We start from the raw sequence: 6,319 nt of genomic DNA, 5'->3' as shown, positions 1-6,319 counted from the left end.
AAAATTACATTTCAATTTCAATGTGAGGAGATACATAAGATATATATGATTATCAATATGTTAGGTACATGTCAAAAATTAATATCAAATTAATTACTCGTATAAAATATATATTTAAATACATAATGTTCATTATTAAAATTTGTGAAAGTTTGTAACATATTGTAATTATTCATATCCCTAATTATTCTCTTAAAAAGTCTTCAATTTTTTTATTCTTTTAACATTTTCAAAAAGTTAACATATAAATTTTTTTTATTGAAATATTAAAAGATAATTAAAAAATAAATTAAAACTTTCAATCATTATTATTTATAATAATTTATATTAGTAAAATATTTGTCTCTAAAGTTTTTGACTATATATTATACTAGCTAGTGGCCATTATTTCCATTTTCCACAACCAGAAAGTGAGTGAAATTCTTTTGTACATATTATGTATATATTGAGTAGCATTTACTGTAATGGAGAAAGCATGTATGAGTTATTTCCTTATATTGTGTCATCATTGAGATTGAGATTGTATATATATCCTTTTGAGTCTTCTGCCTCACATGCATCAACCTCCTCAAACTCTGACCGAAAGTACTAAGAATATAATCATGGTTTACCCTTCTTTTGATTTTTCTCAGTGAATTACCCCTTTGCCCTTATTTTCTTCACTAGTTACCAAGATGGAGGAGAAATATATAGTTAGAAAACAAAATTGTATATATATGTGGGCACGGATTCGGTAAGCCGGCCTTTTCTTGGTACCGAAATGCAAAAATTTGTTTAAATTATTGGTGCGCTTTTTTATTGAGAAGTCGTTAGATCTTTTATATTTTTTAGTCCAACGGTCAAGATCATTCTAAATATAATTTGATGTGATTGGCTAGCTAATAATTTTTTGCAGCTTTTATGTCAGTGGAATTACTTTAAAAATATTATTTTTTTTGATAATTATTATTGTTATATCAAAAATATATGTGGGTTTATATCAAAAAATTAAAAATATGTTAATTTAAATTAATTAGAATTAAGTATCTCGTGTTATATTAATGTCACCTTCAACTCTTTCAAGAAATTTTTTGAAATGGTAGTGTCCAAGACCATGCTTAATCCCCCACTTGAACTCCCCAACATATTTGCGTGCTCCCATCATCACAAGTATGAACTCCACAGCCATGGCTCTGCCCACTCGACCACTTCCCGGCATAAACATCCCCAGTGTAGAATTTATAAACCCCGAAACCGTAACTCAATCCCATCTTAAACTACCCTTTATACCTGCCCCCTCTTGCCATGTCTCCACCCCAAAACCCTCGTACTTCCCATCCACCCAATCCCCTTCATACCTTCCACTCATACTATAATAATAAACCCCACTCCCCCAACACTTCCCCTTCCTTATCTCCCCCTGGTAAACGTCGCCGTTCGAGAACACCTGCTCCCGAAAATCCGTGGATCCATCGTAGGAGGAGTTTCGCTGTTTCTGTTTCTTCCTCTCCACGGCCCAGAAGACTGGTAGCAGCGGCCGCGGCCTGAATCGGACGTGCCGGATAAGACGCTGCCGAAGCCACCATGATTGAGTGGGGAGAAGGAGTTGGCAGCGCGACGATAGAGCGAGTAGGAGAGGCGGTGGGGAGGTTTCGGTCGTTGTCGGCGAACGGAGAAATAATGGAAGGGGCGGTGCTTCCGACGGCAGAGAAAAGGGAGGAAGAGAACCTGGAAGAAGAGAGAAACGATAGTAATAGTTAATTAAATACGGAGTATAACTAACTTTAATAATTAAGTTAAATATATTCACTTAAAAAATTAAAAAAACTGATCCTTTATTTTATAAAGAATTGCCAAAAAAACTCGAAAAAAACAAATATTTTTATTTGATACTTTATGACTGATCGGTGTGCCAAACAAATTTTTGGCGTTTCGGTACACAAATATCTCTTGCGTACTGAATCTGTGCCCATATATGTTCAAATGTTTTCCTTGCAGAATGTAGAAGAAAGTGAAAAAAGAGCACTACAGGATTAACACTCTGATTTTGAGTTGCTTGCTCATGTCTTTCCAAGATGATTGCTGTGATCAGAAAAAGAGAGTTGCATAATTTTTCATGCTTTGCTGTTTGTATTTGATGGAGTCATGTTTAATTAATACAGTTCTTCTTAGGTAGAAGTTTATTATTATTATGATTACCTTATGGCTTGAGAATGATTGTATTTAAAGTATACTTATCAGGAGACCTAAAATTAGATTATTGAAAAATCACAGCCTAGATATATTTTAATCTCAGAGAAATTAAAGTTGAGACATACTTGCCAGTTTTAAGTCAAAATTGAAATAGTACTAGTAATTCATAAAACAGTTTATATAACAGCGAAAAATAATCAAAAAATGTGTTAATTGCTGGTTGGTTGCTACATGCTACGATGGCTATTTTTTTCGGTAAAAAAAAATAGGCTGACAAGTGTCAGGGGCCACTCTCACCCTAGTTGAAGATGAGAATTAAAATTCTCAAAAGAGTTTATATTCATGTATTTTTTATGTTTTAAAGTAAGAAAAAAATTTAATTCTCAAGAGCATTTTAATTTTATGCTTTCCAACAGGCTTTTGATAGTTATCTATCCACTACTACTACCACTTCTTTTATTCTGCTGCTCCTGTGGTATTGCTTTGATGTTGCTGTGGTACTGATTATCTGCTGCCGAATCGCTATTCGCTGCCGCTGCTACCTTTCTAATTCTGCTTCTGTTGCGCTACTACTTTGGTGCTGGTGTTGTACGGATTAAGACAATATTTAAGGTTGGTTCATGCGAATTTAAATACGTCTATTAATTTAAATACATCTATTAATTTGTTATTAATTTGTTATAGATAATTTTTTTAAGATTTATTTGTTACTTTATTTATGCTAACCTTTGACATTCTAATTTGTTGTCTTGTTTAGCAAAAAATCATTCTTCCAATAACTTCAAAGCCGTGGATAATGAACGGATTTTGTCGTGCATGGAAAAAATACAAAGGCGAAATAAAAAAGGAACATTTCTTGAAGTACAACACAAAGAAAGAAATGATAAAGAACCGATCGTTAGAGATTCCTGAGGTTCAATTTCGCAAACTAATTCGGTATTGGAGTCTTTCGACTGTTAAGGTAATATTGTCTTTTAGTTCTTTATGTGATTAAACTTGGTGTTTTGGAAAAAAGGTAGTGTGATTTTGAAAAAACAAGAAAATATGTTTATTAAGAATAATAACATCTCTTTTTCATGTTTATATTTAGGCTGTGTCTACTAAGAATGCTGAAAATAGGTCAAAGCAAACATGTCTTCACCGGATAGGTTCCACAAATTTTGGAATAGTGCGCAAGCAGCTGGTAATATAACTTATTTTTTTGTGATTTCTCATTTATATTCAGGTTGTAGTTTTCTAGTTAGTATGCTTCATGTAAATTTTTTTATATGTACTCTAGCGCGACTCTAAAGAGAACAGTGAAGAACCATCACGAGTTGAAGTTTTTATAGCAACTCGCACAAGTAAAAAAGGAAAAGAAATTGATGCTAAAATGCAAAGCACAATTGTGAGTTGTTTGTATTTGTATTTGGATTTGTACAATATAAATTCTATAGTGATTTCTATTAATATTGAGTTAATGCGGCTTTGTATTTTATTGCTCCTCACTTTTGACAGGCTGAACTTCAAACCCGCATAGAGGTAGGAAAAAATGATGAGGATGCATTTGTAGGAGTGTTAGGAAATGACCAACCAGGTCGAGTTTGTTGTTATGGGGCTTCGATTACAAAAAGCTCTCTTAAAAAGGATGAGGAGATTCGACATGTCAAAGTTGAATACAACAACAAGGTTGAATCATTAGAGAAGAAGATGGACGGTGTATGTAGTTTATGAAAGGTATTGGTGCACCAAGTCAACTCTGGAATGAGTGAGGAAGAGGTAGCAGCCTTATTGCAAGCTGCCCAAAATTCTCCTTTGGATGCCTCAAGTAGCAGACCGAGAAATACTCCTCGCTCCTCCGAATCAACTCATATTCCACCCAAAAATGTAAGTCACTATCTTTGGATATTCGATATATTTCCATTCAAAGTAGTTGACTTATTGTTGTTGTTGATTTTGGACATTTGATAGTGAGATAAAAGATTATAAATGGTGCTAATGGTGTTGAATTGGAATCTGAATGTAAAGTTGTTGATTTTTTAGTAGTGTTTTGTTTTGTATCTAGTATGGCATTGAATCTCAATTTTGGAAAACACGAAAAATCTTTGAAGATTTGTACTTTTTCCTAATCAAATTGGAAAAAGGAAAAGAAAAGAAACCATAATTGAATTTTAATGGTTTTGTTTGTTTTTATTTTTGCAGACTCCAGAACGAATTAATGGCTCTCATGATATATCTCATTTTGCTTGATTTATTTATTGGGGATCGGTTATAGAATTGATCCATATGCAATTTGTATTGATTCTCCAGTTGCTAGTATAAACTTATAGTGCATGCATGTGACTGCAGGTGCAGTATAGGACTACAAGAATGGTTAATTTGGTTGTGAAATATATTAAGAGTTAAGGTGATACATGCCATTGTTGAGAAACATGTGACAGTTGCAGAAAAAGGGGGGGGAGGGGGGCAGTTTGATTGTTAGCTTCCTATATCAGTACCCTTTCCCTTTTTGAAAACTTTAAGAACAAAAAAAGTATAGTGGCTTTCAATGAAAGAAAAGCCTTTGCTGGTTACAATTATTGTACGACTATAACATTCATTTGTTGATAATATATGTCTTTTCATTTTTTGGTTTGGTATAAGATGCACTAACACAACAATATTTAAAATTATGCAGGGAAGTGCTGAAAACAGTTTTGCTCACAATGATGATCAGTAATCATGAAGTTTTATATTTTGTAATGAAGTGTAAAAGAAGTAGATAATGTAACCCATGTTGGAATTGTAATTCATGTATTAGGAAACTGCTAGTGGATAAGACTTTGATTTTTGGTATTTTGTTAGAGTATAACATGTGATCAAACACTTTTTCTGTGACAAGTTTATGAAGCAAGGATTAGTTGATTTAAAATTAGTACTCATCTTTTAAATTTTAAAATTATCTACGATTTTGTAAGATTTATAAAAAAAAAGAGTGCCAATAGGTACTAAACTATTTTACAGCCACGCTTTAAAAGGGTGGCCATATTGTATAACAGCAATCAATAGCCACGCTTTATAAGCGTCGCTGTAATTTAGTTCAGAACCTAGCCATATCTCCACTTGTTGCCACGCTTTGGAAGCGTGGCAATATACGTTACAGTGCGCATCAACAGCCACGCTTTAAAAGCGTAGCTGTATCTCACAGCTATTGGCACGCTTTAAAAGCATAGTCATATCTTGCTATTGGCACGCTTTAAAAGTGTAGCCATATTTCACACATATGGCCACGCTTTTAAAGCGTGGCGATCTTTAAATTAGATTTAGTATTTTGAATTAGAATTTTCTTTGTTATTGTTTATTTGATTTGGTTGAATTTGGATCCTCTAAATTTTCAATTTTTACTTTAGAGAGTAAAGTGTGATCTTCTATCCTTGAATAGTTTCTCTCTCATATTTATTTTTGGTCTCATTTATGAAATAAATGGCGTGAAAGATCACACTTTACTCTATAAAGTAAAATTCAAAATTTAGAGAATCCAAATTCGATTTGGTTAAATAGAAATAGAATAATCTTTCTGTTTGAACTGTGTTCTTTCCACACTTAGGTGTGTTTATAAGATTTTTTTATGTGTATAAAATATTTGGTATTAAAGATTTTAACATTAATTATTTAGTACTCGAAAAGTACTAATGATATCATGACATTAAAGTTTGGTTCGATAAATTTTAGTTTAACTCTCAAATGCTGACATTTTTAGAGGCTGAACAAGCATTTAGGTGAAGTTGTCATAAAATTTCTGCTAAATATAATATATAGAGAGAACCTTGTGCTCCAAAAAATATATACCAAAAATAAAGCGTGTACTGCTGTCTCTAGAAAAACTATGCCATCAATATATTTGTTTTAGAAAAATATAAGGGACGTAACATTTTTTTATGTTTCACGAGGCAGGGCCAATTAAACTTTTCTACATCCCAAACACAATCTTTGATGTTGAAGTCAAAACATTCACACCTACCTGTTCAATATGAACTTAGAAATTCAGTTACAAAGACTTCGTTTTTCATTCTTACCATAAAAGATAATACTGCTATTCTAAGTTCTCCTCTAATTAACCTTGGATCCTCTCCTCTCATGCTTTAAAAATATATATATATATATTTTCAAGTATTTGAGATTTTATAGG

Source organism: Arachis ipaensis, chromosome B05 (assembly GCF_000816755.2).
Source record: "Arachis ipaensis cultivar K30076 chromosome B05, Araip1.1, whole genome shotgun sequence".
NCBI lineage: Eukaryota > Viridiplantae > Streptophyta > Magnoliopsida > Fabales > Fabaceae > Arachis > Arachis ipaensis.
This window is presented reverse-complemented; position numbering follows the sequence as displayed.